We start from the raw sequence: 23,515 nt of genomic DNA, 5'->3' as shown, positions 1-23,515 counted from the left end.
CATTCATCACGGAGTGGGGAACCTACTGCTACAGGGTTATGCCTTTTGGACTAAAAAATGTCGGAGCAACCTATCAAAGAATGGCAACGACCATCTTCCATGACATGATTCACAAAGAAGTAGAAGTGTACGTGGACGATATGGTTGTTAAATCAAGAACAGCTAAAGAACATACAACAACACTTGAGAAGTTCTTCCTTAGACTTCGAAAGTACAATTTAAAGCTCAACCCGGCGAAGTGTCTGTTTGGAGCTACATCCGGAGTATTTCTGGGGCATATGGTCAGTCGGAAGGGCATAGAGATTGACCCTTCAAAAGCCAAAGCCATTTTGGAAATGCCGGCACCGAAGATGGAAAAGGAAGTTCGGGGTTTCCTGGGAAGGCTACAGTACATCAGCCGGTTCACTAATCAATTGGCCGATACTTATGGTCCGATTTTCAAATTACTCAGGAAAGGAGTAGCCATCAAATGGAATGAGGATTGTCAGAAAGCTTTCGACCAAGTCAAGCAATATCTGTTATCCCCGCCAGTTCTACAGCCACCAAGGCTAGGAAAGCCTTTGCTATTGTACCTATCAGTGACAGAAGAAGCGATGGGTGCAATGGTAGCTCAACAAGCAGAAGATACAAGGGTAGAAAATGCCGTGTATTACCTCAGCAAAAGAATGCTAGACTACGAGCTAAAATACAACAAGATAGAGAAGTTGTGTCTGGCTCTAGTTTGGGCTTGTACAAAGCTGCAGCACTACCTCTCGTCCTACACCACATACGTTATTTCTGAATCGAACCCCTTGAAATTCCTTATGGAGAGGCCGGTTCTTGACAGTAAGATGGCTAAGTGGGTGTCGGTGCTCGCAGCCTATGATTTAAAATTTGTACAACGGAAGGCAGTGAAAGGCGGAGCCTTGGCTGATCAATTAGCAGAATTACCGGTCGAAGACCAAATGTCGGAGGTAGAATTTCTTGATGAAGACTTGTTGAGCTTGGAAAGGGAAGTCTGGGAAATGTACTTCGATGAAGCTTCAAACTACCATGGAAATGGGGTTGGAGTCATATTCAAAACTCCTTGTGGAGAATACGTCCCAATAACAGTCAAATTAGATTTCAACTGCACCAACAATGAAGCCGAGTATGAAGCTTGCATAAAGGGGTTAGAAGCAGCCCTGGAAAAGGAAATAAAGGTCCTCAAGGTTTTCGGGGATTCCAATTTGATAGTCTCCCAAGCTTTGAAGAAATGGAAAATTAAGGAAGAGCATTTGGTTCCTTACCTACAACGCTTGGACGAGTTGGCTCAGCAATTTGAGGATTTATCCTTCCACTACTTGTTGCGAGCCAAAAATCAGTTTGCTGATGCTCTGGCTACTTTGGCCTCCATGGTTAATGTAGGGGGAGACCAAGTCATTCGACCTCTGACAGTTCGGCTACAAAAACAGCCAGCACATATCATGAATTTGGGGGATGACAAGCCCTGGTTTTGGGACATACAGAACTATCTTCAGAATGATGCCTACCCGGAGGGATCCACCAAGACTGATCAACGGACATTGAGACAGTTAGCATCCGGATATTTCCTTACTGGGGGAGTTCTGTATAAAAGAAGCTGGAATGGCCTGCACCTAAGGTGCGTTGATGAGGGAGAAGCTCAAACCATCATAGATTCCTTACATAATGGGGAGTCTGGTCCACACATGCACGGGATGGCCTTGGCTCGAAAAATTGTGAACCTGGGTTATTACTGGTCGACCATGAATTCAGATTGCGTAAGGCACACGCAGAAGTGCCATGAGTGTCAAATTTTTGCTAAACTACAAAGACAGCCTCCGGTCAATTTGAATCCTATTGCTTCACCCTGGCCCTTCGCAACTTGGGGCATAGATGTGATCGGAAAGATCCACCCGAAGGCTTCCAATGGTCACCAATTCATCCTGGTTGCTTTGGATTATTTCACTAAGTGGATTGAGGCAGCCTCCTATTCGGTCTTGAATGCCAAGAAGGCAGCACAGTTCGTTTGTACTAACATCGTTTGTCGGTACGGAATGCCATTCGAGATCATTACTGATAACGGGTCCCATTTTCAAAGTGAATTTTCTGACCTGCTGAAGCAAAAGAAGATTCAACATCATAAGTCCTCACCTTATCGTCCACAAACAAATGGGGCTGTAGAGGCTGCAAACAAGGCTATAAAAGTCATTTTGTAGAACACAGTTAGAAAGCACAAAGCTTGGCATGAACAGTTGCCAAATGCCCTATGGGGATATAGGACTTCAATCAGAACGCCTACTGGGGCAACCCCGTATTCTTTAGTGTATGGTATGGAAGCAGTGTTGCCTATTGAGCTGGAAGTTCAGTCGGCGAGGATTATCCGGGAAAGCCAGATCAGCAAAGCAGATTGGGCTAAGAATTATCATTTGTAACTCTTGGGTATGGACGAAAAACGATTGCAAGCGATCCACCAAACTCAAGTTTACCAGAGAAGAATGGCACGACATTTTAATAAGAAGGTCAAAGACCGAAAACTAGAAGAAGGTTGTTTGGTCCTGAAGGAAATTAGACAGCCAATCATAGACCCACGTGGGAAGTTTCGTCCTCATTGGGCTGGACCCTATGTGTTAAAGAGGATACTGTCCGGCGGAGCCGTCATTTTGACTGATTTGGATGGTTTGGAATTCACGAATCCATGTAATTTAGATCAGTTAAAAAGATATTTTGTATAATAAGCATTGCATAATGTAAAAAGAGCTACATTAGACCTGATTCTCCTCGGAAAAAAGAAATTATGTATCGGAGATATGTAGGCAGCCCTCTTTGGGCACGGTCTAAACATTAATAAAAAAAAAAAATCATTCCATAATTCTTTCTTCTTTGCCAACAATAATAAAAAAAAAGAGAAAAAAAAACCCGCTAAGTCGAAAACCCGAAAGGGCGGCTTAGGCAAAAATCGGGGCCCGCTAAGCTGAAAACCCGAAAAGGGCGGCTTAGGCAAAAATGGGTAGCTCACTAAGTTGAAAATCCGAAAGGGCGGCTTAGGCAAAAATTAGAGCCTGAATAAATAAAGTTGGAAAATGCTTGGAAAGCTTAAAAGACAAATCACATTCTCAATTAAAGCAATAAAGTCAAGCAGAAAGCCAAAGAGTCCAAAAAAAAACATACATCTAAAATCCAAAGTCCAAGTCCCAGATAAAAAGTCAAAATAAGGAAAAGAAAACAACAAAAGTCCAAAAAGCCTATAGGAGTCTAGGTGTCCCGTCGCCTCCGTGGGGCAACATCCTCCGAGTCATCCCTAGCTGCTAAACTCTCTCCCACCTCGCCTGTCCGAGGAGCCAACACAATCTCCTCATCAGTCCCAACCTCATCATCAGCGTCAGCCTGAACCCAACCTTCGAGTGCACTCAGCAGTGCGGTCCTCCTTGACCTCTCAATTGGCCAGACAACGGCAATGAACCAGGTCCGATACTCAGGAGAAGTCTGAACACTGGCAGGATTAGGTAAAGGCCTAACCATGTGATGATCTCTAACCCAAGCCCTAAGGACGGCTCGGGTAACACCCGGAGTAATGGCTGAATCAGTTGAAATGTCATCCATAATCGAAACAGTCTGATCTATCCCCATCTGCCTCAAAACGCGCGAAGCGCAGTACCAAGTACAGTGTGTAAGGCCTAAAAGGTAAACCTGAGTATGGCGGAAGCTAACCTGGATAAAGCGGGTGATGTCGTACCAGGAAATGTACCACAGTACCTCATTTGGACCCAACTCAATCAGCCATGAGGTCCATGCATCAGTAGATGGATGAGTGATCAGGATCCTCCGCATACGATACTGAGAGGGGCTATAGGGCAAGAGAGTAGGAGCAGCAACCACTTGGAGGTGGTCCTTTAACCAAACCTGAGTAATGGATCCTTTCTATTACAAAGGAATGAACTAAAAGAAAGAAGAAAAAAAATAAGGAAGAGGAAAAAGAGAAATACCTGGAGAATAATCGGAGAGACCGTCCAGTCACCGAAGCCTAAAGCAACTCTGTCAAGGCTCCTGATAGTCTCTGCCAGCACAATGCCGCCAATGCAACCCATATCCTCCATTTGCCGAACCATGGAGCAGAGGCGCAAATCCCCAAAGCCTGGGTCCTGGTTGAACAAGAAACCAGCCAATAAGCAGAAAACCAAGGCCCGCATTCTCAGCCTCATCCGGTCTGGATCGTCTGAGCGAACCTCTGAAAATTCGTCAATCAGGGGCAGTAGAATTACTTTCTGGTCATCAATAATCATAGCCCTAGCTTGTGGTCGATTGAACTGAAACAGGTTTTCAAACGACCGAACATACCCAATTTTTACCTCATGCTTGACTAAAGGGGCATTGGGGTCGCACCCTATAATAGCACAGAATTCCTCAAAAAGAGGGCACATCTCCTCCATCATGGCCCCGAACCGAAAAACGTGGGCCTCCGGGTCCCAAAGTCTAATGCAGGCCCGTAAAAAATCCCAGTCAACTACTACCCCCCTAAGAGTAATGATAGGAGAAAGACAGTACCTCCCCAAGTTGATCTTTTCGACTTTGGAGAGACTCCTAGTCCAACTGTGCATGCTATGGTTGTAAAAAGGATTCATGTTTTTTAAAAAGAAAAGAAGGAAGAAAAGAGAGAAAAGAGAAGAAACTGGCTGAAAACTGCTTCTTTGGCTCGAATTTCGAGAGAGAACGAAGAGTATAGAAAAAGAAGACAAAAAACAGTTTTATAGAAAAAAACGCGCCCAGAGGCAGCTGCCCTCGCCGGAGCTGGCGGCGACCGCCGGAGCTGGCGGCCACCGTAAATAAAAAAAATAATAAATAAATAAATTTTATTTCCAGCACCATAAATAAAAAATATATATATATTTTTCCAGTACTATAAAATTTTATGTCATGGGCCGAAATGAAGTCTCATTTTATTTCAAATTTGATAATCATGCATACATATAAGATTTTCAGTACTAACCAAGTGCAGGTACAGTCAAAGTTTAGTACAGAAATACAGTAAAGAAAGAAAAACAGGAAAAATCTAGCAACTATCAGCGACGGGACCTCCTCCTCCTCTGATCATCAAAGGACCTCAGAGTCCAGGACAAAGTTAGTTCCTGCTGCATCCCGACAATCAGCTCCGTCATTTGATTGACCAATCCGATAGGAACCTGGAAATCATACAGAGAAAAACATAAGTCAATATCAAATCTCTTATGAATCCTTTTTGTGAGAGATTTGTCAGTCTTTACCTCAGTAATGTCCTCGGGAGGAAGAGCCAGGCGATCTACACTCTCCAGGGAGACCTCCCGAAAAGCTAGAGTGCCGTCAGGAGGATAGTAGGGAATGCTGTATGGAAGACGTAGATTGGCCAGGCCTGGGTGAAGCGGCCCGATAGCCTCCGAAATAGCCCGGGGAGCCCTGGAAGGACCTGCCGAGCGACTAGGCCCGGCCCGAGACGGACCCTCAACCGGAGTGAAAGAAGTGGGATCGGTCATAGGCCTCCTCCTTAGAGTCCTAGTCGAGGGGCCCGAAGCCCGAGAAGAATGGGTGCCAAGCGGCTAGGAAGGAGCCGATCTCTGAAAATTATCAAGCCGAGATCCAATGGGCTACATCAAAGCGATTCTGCAGAACTCATCATAATCTCCCTCCAGGATGAACTCCACATGTGGAATACCCTCAGTATGAACAGCGGTGAGCGTCATCTGCTTGCCCGCTCGCATGTCCTCGGGAGGGGAATAAGGGACAGAACGGCAGCCTCTTATCTGAAGGTCTACTCTCTCGCTCAAATAATATCGCCGCAGGACGGGGTGTGAGAGGACCACCCTCCGCCGAGACAAGGCATTTGACCGCTGGAAATTAGGATTGACCTGAATCCAGCTTTGTAGACGGGCATTCATCGCCCCCACTTCGACCTATGAAAGATGCAAATATGTTAATAAATCCTTTTTATTTAACATATTCAAGAATCACTAAGCACATACCTGCTCCAGAGTGCAAGTATCAAAAAAGGCTCTCAGATCCCTCAGCTATTTCTTGCGCTGAACGGTATGAAGGTTTGATCGGTACCATCTCCAAGCCGAAGGCACCAGCCCTAATCCAAGATCAGTATGAATCAGCTCTGGGCGAGTGTAAGGAAATTACTCAAACGCCCAAGTCTGCAAAACAGAAACAAGAATCAGTGAGAAAGAAAAATCAAGATAAACAGAAAAACACGGAAAGGAAGAATGTTCTTTACATTACCTCCCAGAAGTAGTAGGTCCCGCTGAGTTTACAGTGGCCCCGAATCAGATCACACATGTCATCATAAATGCGACTCAGAATAGCACCGGCCCAGTCGTACTCCTCCAAATGGGCCAAATTTTCCAAACTCTTCAAGATAGAAGGATTAAACTTCTCTTTCCTGTTGGACCAGAAGGTCGAAGCAAACAGCAGCAACAAAGTGAATCTGGCCACCTGAGTAGCCGTCAGCTCTCCCCGCCTGTATCTAGCATAAATGTCGGGGGCCTAGAGGGATAACCAGCGTCTGGAAATGCTCAAAGCTGGAGTAGCAGAGCCTGGCCCGACAATCCGAGGCAGGTCTATCCCGATTAGCTCCACCATCCGGTCAGGGGAGATCTCTGTCCTCCAGTCATCATATAACTCGATCGGCCGAATGCCAAAAGGGATCTCGGAGATCACAAAAAAGTCCGCAGGGGTCATTGTCAACTCGCCCCAAGAAAAGTGGAAAGTATTGGTGGTGTCCCACCATCTCTCGGCCAAGGCACCCAGTAACTACTTGTGGCTGCTCCGACCCACGTCAAAATGCCTCAGGTAGCCCAGATAAGACGGACTGATAATCGCTCCAACTGGGTTGTGGTGATCGAATATCTCGATCGGAATTTCAGCCACAGAACTCTCACCCACATCCAATTTAATATGGGGGTCCTAAAAGGTAAAGCAATCTAAGAGTTATTTCTCGGTTCCTTACTAAGGATAATATCTTAGTTCTACACTAGCATGCATACCAATAAAACAATAAGTGCAGAAAAATAAAAAAAAAAATTCACATTTTGGCCCCTAAGGCCCAAAAATTCACAGTTTGGCCACAGAGGCCCAAAAATTCACATTTTGGCCACAGCGGCCCAAAAATTCACAATTTGGCCACATAGGCCCAAAAATCCACATTTTGGCCTCTAAGGCCCAAGAAATAATTAAAACAAATAAAAGTGAAAGGGAGCTTACCTGGGCGTAGATGCCAGTTGCGGAGGCGAGGGTGTCAGCGTCCACCGTAACATTGACCTCCTCGAGGGAAATTCCCAAAGACTCCAGAAAATCCTCGTCGCTGCTGTGGCTCGGAGAGGTCATGATGAGGAAATTGAGAGAATTTGAGAGAACTCCTTGGTTTGGAGAGTTTAGAATGAATGAAAAGTGAGAATTTCAAGCTATTTATAAGCAAATAGCCAAAAGGCGGGTCTTCTGGACGCGTCCGATTTTCACCTTCAAAATTTGTGTTTTAGACAACCATCGACTCCCATAAATCATTTTTATGGTTGCTTGTGGGGGGCAACTGTGAATACCCAAATTTTGAGGCTCAAAGAGCCAGTTTTCCCGAATTGCAAACAATCCGGCCGGACCGGAGGCCATTCGGAAAGTTCACCGAAAGTATGCCAATATGGTACTTGAAACGTCCGAAAAATTACGAGGATCGCAGAACTGGTCCCGGAATATTTTTTGGAGGTCCGGAACTCCCGAAAAAGCCTCCGGAATGAAAAAACTAGCGCACTGCCACGGCGGCGGCGTCCGTCGGACATAGCGGCTCTGGCCGCCGGTCAAGGCGGCAGCGGCCGCCCTCCAACCCGATTTTTGCCTATAAATGCAGCCCCGACACTCCATTTTTACTCGCTCAGTCTGTATTGACGGATGCTCCTTCTCCCTTACGCTCCTTGCGATTTTTTTACTGCTTTTCTGCATTTTAGTATAGGCTTTTTATTACTCTGCTGTTGTGATATTTGGCCACTTAAATTAAATTAAATTAATTAATATTCCCCAAACGAGGAGCTTAATTCGGAGTTTTTCAAGCTGAAGCTAAGAAGCGGCCGTCGATTAACTCAGGTAAATAAACGAAACTCTGCCTATTTAATTTTAGCACTTCATGCATATTCTTCTTCTACTCCAATTCTGATTTAAACTGTTGCATCAATGCATTCAAGTCATCAGTTAGGCAAATAAACTGCCTTAATTAAATATGATTAAGCTTAAATGCCTGGTTAATTAATAATCGTGGTATTAAAGCCTAAATCCGACAATATTGGCTAAAGTATCTAGTCTATCAATGACTATGGTACAATCGCCTTTATTTCGAACAATTCGGCTTAAGTCCAATTAATCAATAATTGTGGCTAAATAGCCTTAATTAAACACGTTTTGGCAATAAATTGCCTACATTGCAATTCAATTGATCTCTTTTGGCAAACAAATTGCCTATAAGTAGATTAATCTTTTTTTTTTTTTAGCGACAAATCGCTTAAATCAAAGTCTTTGGCAAAAATGCCTTGAATTAATCAATCTTTTGGCTAAAAGCCTTAAAATCAATCAATTTTGGCGACAATCACCCAATCAAACACTTTTTGGCAAACAAGTTGCCTAAATCAACTCATTTTGGCTAAAAGCCTTCAAATAATCAATTTTGGCGACAAGCGCCTAAATCACATCAATTTTTTGGCAACAAATTGCCTAAATCAATTTTTTTGGCTAAAAGCCTTAAATCAACACTTTTGGCAACAAATGCCTAATCAAATTAATCAATTCTTTGGCAAAATGCCTAAACAAAATGCACGAAGCATACACACACTCATGCATTAAGCATACCCATTCAAAGCCCTTTAAAAAAGGCCTATCGAACTACGTTGACTTTGATCTTCCATTCAAATGGAAGTACGTAGGCACGTTTGGGATTTACCCCGAGCGGCAAGTTGAAACCACATAAACATTTCAATTGGTCCAATTACTTCATTTACCCTGCAAAGCATTCATTCATCTGTTAGTTTATCAACATGACATGGTCTCGGGATCCACCTCGGGTTCAAAGATTGTGCCTTAAACATTGGGGTAATTAATCTAGTAATTAGGTTAATTAAAATTGGAGTCAACTTAGGGATTTTTCCTAGTTTACCCTAAAATAATTAAACAAGGTGGCGACTCACACATTCACGTGCATTTCTGCCCTTAGTCATATGCATTTATATGCCTGGCGTTTGGGGTAGGGGTTCACACCGCCATATCTCCCTTATTCTGGGAGGTGCATAGCAGCTGGGAGGATATAATGTAGAAGAGGAAGGACCGAGCAGCCTGGTCCCTCTCCTCCCGAGTGTATGCAGGAGCAGCAGGTCGGGCTTCCACCGGCAACTCCCTCCAAGCAGCCAATGTGGTCCTGATCCTCTCGGCCCATAACTGGAAGACCATCTCATAAGACACGCATCCCTACACGGTGTACCGGGTCTGTGTGGTGACACCAAGCAGAGAGCGGACTAGCTGAGCTCCGAGAGTAGCGGTCTGGTACCGAGCATCCAGTGGGGGAGCCGGACCAGTGAAGCGAAGGTCGGTGATGGCAGCATAGTCTACAGGCGTGAGGGTCATCTCGCCGAACCCTAAGACGAAGGTGTGCGTGCAATCGTTCCACCGCGCCATCAATGCATATCGCATAGCGGGCGGAAAACGGGGCTGTGTGCGACGTAATCCTGCAACGTAATCCCCGAAGCTGGCAGTGACGACCCGAGCTCGCATAGGCGGGTCCAGCAAGTCCCAGAAGGCGGAGGCATCAGTGGCTGATCCACCCGAGCGGGCCTTGCCCAGATTAACCTGTAAGAAAAATTTCCAATTTCAATAAATATAGCACTAACAATTACTCATTTTTCTTATATGGCAGGAAAAATAAAAATCTAAATCTCGGTTCGAACCGTAGCTGCGTCACGCAACTACACAGCCGCGTCACGCGTCTACACGGTTGCGTCATGCAACTTTGCCCAAGTTGCGCACATTGAAACACAGCTGCGTCGCGCACCTCAGCACCTGCGCTATGCCACTCTACAGCTGTGTCACGCGATTGTTTGAAGTTTATTGCCCTAAGAACAGATGTGCCACGCAACTACACAGCTGCGCCACGCATCTCGACAGTTGCGTCACGCAACTGCTCAAGGCTCTGTCTCGTTGACGAACAGTTGCGTCACGCTACTGTTCTTCCAAAGAACAGCTGCGTGACGCAACTGTCGAAGGTACGCAGTACTTTGATTTAAGCCTAATTTCACTATATTTGTGTTATTCTCATGCAATTCTCAGGGTAAAATCAAGTCGCCTAGATGTACCAACAAGCAAGCATCAATAAATCAAGTTCTAACACAATGAAAAGGGGGTCAATTCTAAAGTTCAAGGCAAGCTAGAGTTTTCTGGCGCCTCGAACAGTTGCGTTATGCAACTGTTCACACAAGAACAGCTGCGTCACGCAACTGTTTACACAGGAACAGCCGCGCCACGCAACTCCTACCTGCGTGACGCGACTGTTGACGCACGCACAGACTACAAAATTCAACCATATGCTATAGTTATGGATCAAAAGTGGTAAAAAATGAAAAATTTTTACTTACCTCAGACTGAAAGCCGCGCATCCGACTCGTCTCATATCTGACCGGGAACTCGGTACCCGGCGACAGAGGGAGCTGCAACGGTCGCGTCCCTGGAGTCAGTGGGTTCCGGCTTACCGGCACTGGCTCGCCGTCGAAGGTAGGAATATCCGGTAGTGCCCCGAGGGTCTCCATCTCCGGAGTGTAAGCGGAAGCGGGGATTTCTGAAATATGAGACATCGTTTTCAGTTGAAAAGTTCAGAGAGTTTCCAATTGCTTAGGGTTTGTGAATAAGTGAAAATGAATCGATTAAGAAAGCAGTTACTTATAGTAAGCGGCTGGACCCAAGCCCACTTCTCCAAGCCCAAAAAGCAACGAGCCCATTATCTTCTTTCAAGCCCAATAGGCCCGTATGGCCCGTTTAAAAGCCCACGACGGTCCACTTCAGCAATTTGACGTCGATGTGCGGTTCGTACACTTGAGCAATTTTTTTTTTTTTTTGTGTCTACTCACCTCACAGGGGGCAGGAACATCAAAATTGCCCAAATTACCCTCAGGTAAGTTTTCTTGCAACCACTATAACATTAAGGGTATACTTGAAAATGCAGATAACAAATTTTTGTTAAATCTTTTATGCCGAAATTTTTGCTAAAATTTTTGCAAAATGATTAAAATATGCCTAAAAAAAATGGATATTTTTGGTCCTAGGCCGGAATTCCGGACTGGGGGCAAAAGTATAACCTTTTGCCTTAATGTGAATCTGTTTTCATAATTAATGCATGGGAACATGTGATGTTCCAATATTTTTCTAACAGAAGGCAAGATCTGTTTGTACACGGATATTGCTCTTTTTCTTGTGAACAATTTTTCAGGCCAACCAGTAATGGTGCGTTGCGAAGCCGATTGAGTCAATCCTTCTACCGAACAATGATGATGTATTGCGAAACTGTTTGAAATCTCTCCCCCAGTCAATGATGATGAATTGCGAAGTTGACCAGGGTAAACCCGACATCTTTCGGGCCGATCAAACCGAGCCTCGAGGATGCCTTTTCTAAACCGACTGGAGCCGATCAAACCGAGCTGAGTAGGTGGCCAGATCAAAGCCCTTCAAGCCGATCAAACCGAGCTTTGAAGACTTTTTCATCAAATCAACGTCTTTCGGACCGATCAAACCGAGCCTTGAGGATGTCTCTTCAGATTCAACGGGAGCCGACAAAGCCGATCAAACCGAGCTGAGGAGGTGACCAGATATTCAAATCCTTCAGGCCGATCGAATTGAGCCTCAGAGGTGTTTTCAAAGCCAATCAAAACGAACTTTAAATTCATTCACATATTTGATGGAAGCCGACAAAGCCAATCAAACCGAGCTGAGAAGGTGTCCAGATGATTAATTCAGCATCTTTCCAAGCCGATCAAACCGAGCTTCGGGAGTGATTGCCAGATAGAAGGCGCGTCAATGGACCACTTTAACATTAATCGTTTATACAATTAATGATAAAGTGGGGGGGCAAACTGTTGACGCATAATTTTATGCCTCCACCTAACCCAACGATGATATGAGGATAAGAGATAAGGCATCACGATCAACCAGAAGTGTTTAAACCAAAAAATTGAATCAAATCGGCCCAAAGGAGTTTGACCCATGTTAGGGTTGCGTCAGCAGCTATTACCTGCGTGACGGCACTCTTAGTCACGTCACGCAGCTCTAACGGGGCTGACACCTCTGCGCGCGCCCGTGCAACGGCCTGCACTGTTTGTATGGATATGCGGCAACTGTACGAAAAGTAAGCTGCGTCACGCAGCTTACGGTCGCGTCACGCATCTGCTACCTGCGTGACGCAACTACGTTCTGTTGCCCTAGCCATATAAATACAACATTTTACACTAAAAACGAGACTTTTGACACTTTTCTCTCATTTTCTCTAAGAAATATAACGTTCTGAGTTTAAGTTTTTCGATTAACGGCTAGAATTCTTCCTCAAGAACTCAAGTGAGTAAACTTGAGGAAGATCAAGTCATAGATATTTTAGATTTAAAATCAAAAAATACAAAAAGATAAGAAGAGGAAAAGAGAGGAAAGAAAGAAAAAAGAAAACGATTTATTTTGTGAAAGAACTTAGTGACCACACTTCTGGGGTCGTGAAGCATTGTCTCTAAGCCAATCCAAGTGCATGCAATCCTCAAATCTGAGGACTAGGTAACCATTTCAACTTTTTTTCTTTCATTTCTAGTCTTTTATTTCTTAAAAATCTTATTTTCATAGTATTTAGTTGGTCTGTTATTGATTAGACGTGATTTTGCCCATTGTTGGACCATTCTGAGTTAAGTTTAACTATTTTTGACCAAAAGAACACGTAAAAAGAGTAGTTTGAAAGGTAGTTGCGGACCAGAGCAGCCGCGTCACGCAGCTATTACCTGCATGACGCGACTGTTCATGTCCAAAAGCCCTTGATCTGGACTGGAGCACCTGCGTGACGCAGCTGTTTGTGTACTCAGCTTCTATTTTGTCTTCATATTTGTATTTAATGTTTTGCTTTGAATGAATAACCAATATGCCTGAGGATTTCAAATAAGTCATGAAAAGTTCCGTCACGTAGCTAGGAGTTCCGTCACGCGACTGTTCTTCATAGAACAGCTGCGCGACGCAACTATTCCAATTTCCAGGACAATAACTAGAGTTCCGTCACACAACTATTCTTCATAGAACACCCGCGTGACGCGACTGTTCTAAGTTCCAGAATAAATGATAAGAGTTCCGTCACGCAACTGTTCTTCATAGAACAGATGCGTGACGCGACTGCCTTTAAATTTCAAAATATTTTGTTTATCTCATTTTAATTTTATGTCATTAAGTAGATTTTTAATCTTAATCCGGAAAATGATCAATAATGGGCAAATTAAGTCTTAATCAAACCAAATCAATTAATTATTGGTGATTATGGGATTTTAGGATTTATTACTTATTGTTTATTATTGAATATATTATTAAATTCGGTTTGTGGCTCGCCTTTAACCATAAGGCAAGAGCGGGTCTTTTAATTTTATTTGATATGTATTATGGATGAATGGTGGATATGATGATTAATTTATGATGAATGCAATGAATGAATCTAGTTGGAACGATTAATTAATTTTCCACATAGGAACTCGGTTCGGTTTATTCGGGTTGGGTTTAGTTATATAATTGGCTTTTTCTAAAATAAAATCAATTAGAAATCGTAGGTTAAAAAGAGGCTGGTTTTTCTGGGCGTCGGTTTCCAACGGACCGATGTACCCAATTCCCTTACCTAGAACCTCATTGGTTCGCTTAACCAGTTTTTCTAAATAATTTGGCCTTGAATAAAAATGGGATAATTGGAGTCATTTAATAAAATAAAAAATCGAAAACGGTCCCATTGCCGAAATAATGGGTGGCGACTCAAAATAATTTATAAGACCGATTTATCGGCATCTTACATCCAAAAAGATTTTTATCACCTTTTTTCCAAATAAATAATAAAAGAAAAAGAGATGTTTTCCGAGGTCCTTTCGGGGTTTTTAAGGGATCTCAAACTGGGGCGAAAACATATTCCTGCATCTAACAACTTGATAATTTCTTTTTTCACTACTTCTTTCATATTAGGATTAAGTCATCTTTGTCTTTCTGCCTTAGGTATATGTCCATCTTCAAGATTGATGTAATGCATGACTTGATTTGGACTTATCCCTTTAAGGTCAGAAATTTGCCATCCTATACTCTTAATCCTCTTTCTAACAATTTTAACAAATCATTTTCTTGATCTACAGTTAATTTGTTAGAAATAATTATAGGAAGTGTGTGATCTTTACCTAAGAAAGCATACCGTAAATGACTTGGTAACTCTTTAAGATCTACTATTGGTGGACTTTCAATTGATGGTGGCAAAGGTTCATGCTCCCTAAGTAACATTTCAGGTCTTAAATTTATAAACTCCTCTTCTTCAATATTGACATTTTCTTCCTCAAATTTTTCATTATCTTCCAAGGCAAACATTTCTTGTATGCATGCATCAACTATGTCAATTCTCATGCAATTTCCTTCATCCATAGGATATTTCATAGCTTTGTCTATATGGAATTCAATAACATCATCACCTATCCTAAGGACTAATTTTCCTTCTGAAACATCAATTAATGCCCTCCCTGTGTTCATAAATGGTCTTCCTAAAATAAGAGGACAATTTTTATCATAAACAAAATCAAGTATGACAAAATCAGTTGGAAAAATAAATTTGTCAACCTTAACAAGTACATCCTCAATGATACCATAGGGTCTTTTAATAGTTTGGTTAGCAAGTTGTAAAACCATATTAGTTCTTTTAACTTCATCTTCTAATCCCAATTTCTTAAAGAGAGATAATGGCATCAAATTAATACTTGCTCCTAAGTCACAAAGGCGTCTAGGAAAATCTACTTTACTTAATTTGCATGGTATAGTGAAACTCCCTGCATCTTTGAGTTTAGTAGGTAACTTACTTGAGATTATGGAACTACAATCCTCAGCTAGAGTGACTGTTGACACATCTTCCCAACTACGTTTCTTCGAGATCAATTCTTTAAGGAACTTACCATAGTTTGGAATTTGTGTGATAGCTTCCATGAGTGACATGTTGATATGCAAATTTTTTAGTTTATCAATAAAATTTAAGAACTGCTTATCTTGCTCCTGCTTCTTGAGCCTTTGCGAAAAAGGTGGCCTAGATTGATAACCTTTAACATTGTCCTCCTCCTTGTCCTTTCCTTTTTCTTGTTCTCTTGATCCTGCACTATTTACTTCAATGCTCGGTTCACAAACCAGCTCCACAGTTGCATTATTCAAAACATTAGCATCAATACCCGAAGGAACTATTTTATCTACTATTTTTCCACTTCGTAAGGCAATGGCACTCACATTCTCCCTAGGATTCTTTTCTGTGTTACTAGGAAGATTTCCCACTTCACGTGAGGAAATAGCATTTGCAAGCTGCCCTACTTGTACCTCCAAATTATGTATGGATGATGAATGATTTTTGAATAACTTGTCAAACTTTGATTCTAACCATTTAAAATTATCATCTTGACTACTCATCTTTTGGTTAATTCCTTCCAGAAATTTATTAGTTAATTGTCCTAGTCTATCTTGAGATTGACTACCCTGATTTCCCCTAACTTGATTATCATGGTTTCTCCAAAAAGAATTATGATAATTACGATTTTCAGCATTATAAGTATTTGAATATGGACCGCGAACTTGTCTGTAACGCCCCATTTTTTTTCCTGTGTTTTAATAGTAGTTTACCGGTCTGTGAATAGTACCACTGGTCCGGAAGTTGGTATTATTTTTGGTCCGGAAAAATTACTATTTATGTTTTATATTTTATTTAACATTTTTGGAGCATGTATGCATAGTTTTTATGGGTAGAAAGTAAGTAAGGAATATTTTTGGAGAATTTAGATACTTAGTGAATAGTGAATTATGGTGTTATATTAAGTAAGGAAATTTGAGCAATTATTTTTTTTTATGGAGGAAAATTGAGGAATTATTTTTATGGAATAAATTAGAGACTTTTGTGGAGATAAATAATATTTTGAAGGAATTTAATTGGAGAATATTTGGAGAGAAGACCAAAATACCCTCCAATTTGGAGAAAAGACCAAAATACCCCCTTAGTTGCTTTAATAAAGCAACTATCAATTATTGAGCACCAACTTTTGCCTTCTTCTTCTCCATACACGTTTCCTTCTTCTTCTTCTTCTTCTTCTTCTTCTTCTTCTTCATTTTCTTCAATTCCTACTTAGTAAACACCCATCCAACTTGATTTTAAGGCATAAATCTTAGAGAGTGAAGCTAGAGAAGTAATCTTTGGTGACTAATTTCAAGGAATTTGGTGATTTTCCTACTTGAGTCAAGTAAGTGATTTTATGATAAGTGAATTATTTTTGGATTTAGAGTTGTCTTTTAGCATATACATGCTTAATCATGCTCCAATTACTTCTTTTCTTTGTTTGATTTTGAGTTTCTTCCATGTAGAGGGTGGAGAGCCTTCTAATAAGGATAAAGGCAAGACCAAAGCTTGAGAAGCTTTGATTAAAGCTTGTTAAAGCTTGTTTTGAAGGTTAGTGTTCATAAACACACTTACCTTACTCAAATTTTGATTTTGTGCCTTTATGCTATTATGTGTATATTTTGAGATTTTGTATGAAATGATTGGTTTGTTGAATTTTGGTTGCCATTACATGCTCTTGGATGATGTTTGATGAGTATTTATGTTGTGGTAGACATTTCTACCTTGTATCTTTGTGGTTCATGTTCCTTTCATGGCTCAAGTAAACTGAATTTGGGAAAAACGAGATTTTGAGTGAGATTTAGGACCATTTTTCGGTCCTTTCTAGTTTCTATTTGTGTCTGAGTCCTTCATAAAAGTTGTAGGTCTATCTCTTAGCTTTCCAACCCATCCTCTTGTGTCCAATTTGGAGATATATAACTCAACTTATGGCTGAAACACCCAAACTGACTCTGTTTGTGTCGGGCCACATGCATCACTGACTTTAGTGCCCATTTTGACCACTATAATGACAAGATTAGGTTCTGAGTTCTTCATAAAAGTTGTTTCCCTGTGTCTTGAGAATTCTCTAGTTCTGGATTGGTTTAATTTGAGTGTGGGGTTTAGTAGGAATTCAATAAACAATGGACTTGGTTCTACTGAATCAGGTCTGGTCTGTTAGTTTGTGTTCCTAGCTTTGTTTTGTTATCTTCCATATTGATCTGGGCTGTGATCCCTTCATAACATTTGTATAATTTTGTCTTAGCTTTCTACTGACTCTGATTTGATTTAATTTGGAGACCCATAACTCAAGTTATGTTTTAAAAACACAGCAAAGGTCCATGTTATTTTTATGCTGGAAATTTTCTATGTTAAGTCATTTTGTTTAAGTATGAGAATTTTTATGAATTACTTAAGTTTAAATTAAGTTTTTATTATGAGAAGACTAAAGAAAATGAATTTTATGAGAAATGTTTTTGGGCTCTAATATACTTGGTGTGAATTTGATGCATGATTTGATTTTATTATGTATGATGAGCATGCTCGGCATTTGATGCCATTATGATAAGAAGCTATGATCATATGCTAGGCACGTGGGTGTCTTATGTTAGGGCGGACGCGCTCTATATGTTATGAAAAGGTTGGCGACCTAAGGCCATTATGAATAAGCTATGAAAACTTATCTGCTTCTTTTTCTCCTAAGTGTATGTGAGCCCTTATACAATATTTTTAAGGAAGTGAAATAAATGAGATCACATTATGTTAATAACTCTTAATTTACCACAACTTATTTATGATATCAAATGAATTTCTAAAGCATGATGTGTTGGTGTGCATATGTACTGCATGTTCAAATTTAATCATTTATGTATATAAATGATTGTTTTTAAGTATGTTGTCATCACAACATTGGTTTGTTGTGTTTTATGAGCATCACTGAGTTTTATACTCAGCGCGTTGATTTTATCACGCGCAGGTTGGAGATTGTGCTTGCTGCTTAAAGACCTGAAGAGTAGCATCAGAGTTGAAGAGATCTTTTGGTAGTTGATTCGTATTTTATGTAACTAAAAATTATGGCATGTATAAGTATTACATTTTTGGAGACTGTATTATTTCATTTATAACTTAAGCATGTTATTGTAAATTATTTTGGTGTATATATATTGGGAGATAAACTTGGACTTATTTAATGGTTGAACATTAGAAGTTGATATATTTAAATGAATGTATTGAAGTGATGAATATTATAATGTTATTGAGGAACTATGGAGTTATGAAATTATAGAAGTGCTATTGTGTTGTTATTGGAGTTTGATGGGGTTTGGAGTTTGAATTTGGGAGTGCTTTGTATTCATATGTTTGGCAACTTCTATTTTTAGGGGAAACTCTTGCAGTTTTTCTGTAGGATTCTCCCAAATCATTTTCAAAACAGAATACTATTACTTGCTAAACTTGTGAATACTAAGTCACTTCTAATTCATAATATGATTGTTTGATTTATATGTAGGTTAGGACGATGCCTCCAGCACCGAATGTGGCATCCATCGTCGGGTCTTTCGGGATCGGGCGGCGGGTGTTACATTGTCCTTGGACATAATTCACTTGTTCCTCCATAATCGGATGCTTATAATTACATTCATTTGACACATGCCCATTTTGACCGCAATTGTCACAAATAAGAGATGTTGTTTTACTTATGTTTAAGTTATCAATTTTATAAGACAAAGCAGAAATCTGTGCTTGCATCATAGTTAAAGGATCTAATTCATGCACTTTCTTTACCGAATTCTTTGAAGAAGATGAAGACTCATTATTAGTAGTAGAATGATTTACCTGAGCCCTTTCGGTTGGCCATATGCTATTATTGTTGGCCATCTCTTCTAGTAACTCAATTGCATCATTGGTAGTCTTCTTCATTAATGATCCCCCTGCCATAGCATCTATAGTTCCTCTTGTAGAAGGTGTTACCCCATTGTAGAAAGTTTGAATCAATATATTTTGGGGAAGGCCATGGTGTGGGCAAACTCGTTGGAGCTCTTTATAGCGATCCCATGCCTCATATAGGGATTCATTTTCATGTTGGGTAAACAAGGTTATTTCTTTGATAAGCCTAGCGGTTTTTGCTAGTGGGAAGTATTTAGACAGGAAGGCTTGGGCTAGTTGTTCCCAGGTAGTGATAGAATTTGGTGGTAATGAATTCAACCAAGCTTTTGCCTTATCTTTCAATGTGAAAGGAAATAAACGTAACTTAATAGCATTTGCTGGTACTGAATTCATTTTAAATGTATCACAGATCTCAAGGAAACTGGCTATATGCGAGTTAGGATCTTCATTCGGTAATCCATAAAATTGAACACTATTTTGGATCATCTGCAATAGAGCAGGTTTAATCTCAAACTGTTTAGCATTTACCGGTGGACGTACTACTCCTTTTTGTGAACCGTTTAAACTTGAAGTGACATAGTCCATCAACCTCTGTGGTGGATTTCCATCACCCATGATTCTTGAATTTCTTCTTTTCTTCTTCTTCTTTTGTTGTGAAAGGAACTGTTCAATCTTAGGCTGATAATCCTCTAGTTCACTGCTTGAAGATCTGGTACTTGGCATATGAGGTACCTAATTTATGTAGTCCTGCAAAATTTGAATCAAAACAAGTAAGTATCTTAATTAAAATAAACTGCAAATCACATATAAGAATATTTCGTTAAATGACAGAACACCGATCCCCGGCAACGGCGCCAAAAACTTGTTGCATCTCTTTTAAGTTCCCGCAAGTATACGGATCGCAATGTAGTAATAAAAGATCGATCCCACAAGGAACGGGTTGAGTTCACTTGCTACTTTACTCTTAATAATGTGTTTACAGAAATATGAATACAGAAGTGATTAATTTCTATTTATGCTAGGTCTAATGTTTAATTAACTCTAGAGATAAGTGTGTAGTAAGATACATAGAATAATTAATCATACACAGGATTTTCCCTTTCTATGCAAAAGCTTGAAACATACAATAAAGAATTCTTTAATTACATATGGTAGGGTATAATTCAACCTCTCAGTATAGAATTATACTATCTATTATATGTATTTCTACTTATAATAAAAACCTTACCTTGTTAAATATTAAACCTAATTCTTATTCTTTGATTATTTCAATAAGACAGATTTAATTTCAACAGAAATAAGTGAAATATGCATATGTAAATTCAACTCAATGAATTAAATCTCTTTGATCTTTACTAAACTATTTCCTTCTGAGAATATAATCTAGTAACTTTGATTAAACAAAGATCAAAAGATAACTTAAGGAATTTTTATTGAATACTAACAATTAAAATTGTTGCTTTGCATAGAAGAGTTATGAAGAACAACATACAACAAGTCTATAAAACAAGAGAAAGAAGTAATCTAACTCAAGCCTCCGGAGGGCGCACACCTCGAGGAACTTCTTGATGTTCTTGGCACAATCAATAACAAGTGACTCTCGTCAACTTGCTCTAAGTACTACTAACACACTTCTCCTAATACAATCTAAGTGTTTATGTTTCTGAATCTAACTTTCACTATGAATCTCTATATCTGTCTCTTTGCTTCACTTTGATTGCTATTTATAGAGGTGGAGAGTGATGGTGGTTTTGGTGATGATTGGTTGACCAAAAGGTGCTTGAGGTGACTTCTCTTGGGAAGAGTCCCGACCCTTGCATGGAAAGATATGATTTTCTGATGAAAAGGCAGCAATTACGTCTCCTGGAAATCTCGACTCACGCTCGCTCTTGTAAAGGTCGCACTCGCGACTTCTGCTCCAAATGCTTCTGCCTCTCAAAAGTTCTTTTCGCACTCGCGCAGATGGAAGTCGCGCTCGCGAATTTCGCTGGCAAACCTTCTGCCTCTCAAAAGTGCTTTCTCGTGCCGGCGCACATAGAAGGCGCGCTCGCGACTTTTGCTTGCAAACCTTCTGACTCTTAGTCCTGCTTTTCACGCCCGCGGTTGTGAATGTCGCGCTCGCGACTTGCCTTTTCTGGGTGTAGGTTGCGCGCGCGACCTTCGGTAGCGCTCGTGACTTGGGCATTTTCTTTGTTGCGACTTGCTTCGCGGCGCGAGGGCTGGATCAAGGATTTCTTCCATTTTTTTCAACTTGTTTTGGCCCTATTTTTGTATGGAACAAATCTTTGCTCCAACTGTGTTCCTGAAAATTACTTTGAAACAAAACAACACGAACAAACGTAAGATATACAAAAACAATCATGCATTCATGCTTTATATCAAAATAACATAACAAGATTTGCCCGCTTTGCGAGGCTATTTCCCAACTTGCAAACCAAATTGTGAAACTATTTACTATTAAGCCTTTCAGTAAGAACATCTGCAATCCAATTCTCTAAAGTCACATGAGTAAGCTTCAACACACCTTGGATGATTTTTTCTTTTATAAAATGTCTATCAATCTCTATGTGCTTTCTCTGATCATGCTAAACTGGATTTTGGGCAATACTAATGGCGACCTTGTTATCACAAAACAAAGTCAAATCTTCTCCTTTCGACATTCGCAATTCTTCCATTATATTCTTTACTTATAACAGTTCATAGACCCCTTGAGCCATAGCTCTATATTCTGCTTCTACACTCGAACGAGCCACTACAGTCTGCTTTTTACTTCTCCAAATAACTATGTTTCCTCCAACAAAGGTACAATAACCAGGGTTGACCTCCTATCATCAGGAGATCTAGCCCAATCAGCATCAGAAAAATGCTTCAATTTTTAGGTGACCTTGCTTAGAGAAAAGTAGAATTTTCACAGGTGCAGACTTGAGATATCTTAAAATGGGAAAGACAGCTTCAAGATGAGAACTACGTGTATCATGCATCTATTGATTAACTAGACTTACATCATATGCTATATCAGGCCTAGTATGTGAGAGATAAATCAATCTGCCTACCAATCTCTGATATTGACCCAAGTCAATCGGTTCTACCATTCCTGCTTGCAATTTGTGATTAACTTCAATGGGAGAATCAACTGGTTTACAACCCAACATCCCAGTTTCTTTTAAGAGATCCAAGATATATTTCCTTTGAGAGAGAAAGATCCCTTTATTCGATCTACCAACTGCTATACCCAGAAAGTATCTTAGACTCCCTAAGACCTTAATCTCAAACTCCTGAGCCAACAACTTCTTTAAGCGAGCAATCTCTTCTTCATCATCTCCATTAACAACCATATCATCAACATAGACAATTAGTAAAGTGATCTTACCATTTACAGTGTCTGATAAACAAGGTATGATCAGCATTACTTTGAGAATAACCAAAGGAAATCACCGTCTTACTGAATCTATCGAACCATGCTTTAGTTGATTGTTTCAGCCCATACAATGCTTTCTTCAATCTACCTTTGGTTTTCTCATTATCAAAGCCTGGAGGAATATCAGTGTATACTTCTTCTTCTAGATCACCATGCAAAAAGGCATTTTTTTACATCAAATTGATGTAGGCCCTAATCCAGGTTGGTTGCACAAGACAACAGAACTCTAATGGTGTTCATCTTTGTAACTGGAGTAAAAGTCTCCTGATAGTCCACTCCATAGGTCTGAGTAAATCCCTTTGCCACTAATTTGGCTTTGTATCTTTAACTGTGCCATCTGTCCTGTGTTTACTGTGAATACCCATTTTCATCCTACTGGTTTCTTCCCTAATGAAGGGGTAACAAGTTCCCAAGTTCCATTCTTTGCCAAAGCTTTCATCTCCTCCACCATTGCTACTTTCCATTTTGGATCTTGATATGCTTTCTGCCAATTCTGTGGAATAAAAACACAAGAAACAGACAACACAAAGGCTCTATAGAAAGATGATAAATAGTCATAAGAAACAAATTGGGATATAGGATATTTGGTACAAGTTCTAACCCCTTTTCTGAGAGCAATGGGAAGATCAACATCATCAACAATAGGGTCAGAGTAAAAAATATTAATAGAAGGAATTGCATCAAAATTAGAACTTGGAGTTATAGAGGACTCACCACGTGGATTTTTAGGAGCTGATTCTAGAGATAGCGATTGATCAGGTGTATCATGCGTGATGGCATTAATCTTCTTTCTTTGATTGTATCTCTTTAAATTTGGCCTATCAAGTCTACCGTTTTTAGGTTCTCACTCATCACTAGTGCTTATATTCACAAATTGTTCAGGAATAGATACTAATATAGGAGCTAAAGGGGACTCCTCTTCTAACCTAATCTCCCCTTGAAGAGGAGCTAAGGAGAAGTAAGGCTCAAACTCTCAAAAGGTCACTTCCATACTCACAAAGTATTTGCAGGAAGGAGGATGATAACACTTATACCCCTTTTGAGTAATAGAATACCAACAAACACACATTTCAGAGCTCCAGGTT

General features: G+C 40.4%; 1 long non-coding RNA gene and 1 other non-coding gene across 2 annotated transcripts; both read left to right on the top strand.

Annotated features, from left to right (window-relative positions):
• Nucleotides 1-16,404: 16,404 nt before the first annotated feature.
• LOC149493671 (uncharacterized) lies at nucleotides 16,405-18,167 on the top strand. The gene is made up of 3 exons (XR_016322486.1): nucleotides 16,405-16,493; nucleotides 16,615-16,699; nucleotides 18,105-18,167. It is a non-coding gene; the product is annotated as an uncharacterized LOC149493671 (long non-coding RNA).
• Nucleotides 18,168-19,133: 966 nt separating this feature from the next.
• LOC119370938 (small nucleolar RNA R71) lies at nucleotides 19,134-19,240 on the top strand. Its single transcript, XR_005178496.2, has one exon. It is a non-coding gene; the product is annotated as a small nucleolar RNA R71 (small nucleolar RNA).
• The last annotated feature ends 4,275 nt before the right edge of the window (nucleotides 19,241-23,515 follow it).

Source organism: Jatropha curcas, chromosome 9 (genome assembly GCF_041381405.1).
Source record: "Jatropha curcas cultivar XTBG-Jc1 chromosome 9, XTBG_Jcur_1.0, whole genome shotgun sequence".
Taxonomy (NCBI): domain Eukaryota; kingdom Viridiplantae; phylum Streptophyta; class Magnoliopsida; order Malpighiales; family Euphorbiaceae; genus Jatropha; species Jatropha curcas.
Note: the sequence above shows the minus strand (reverse complement) of the source record. Positions and strands in the feature narration are given on the sequence as shown.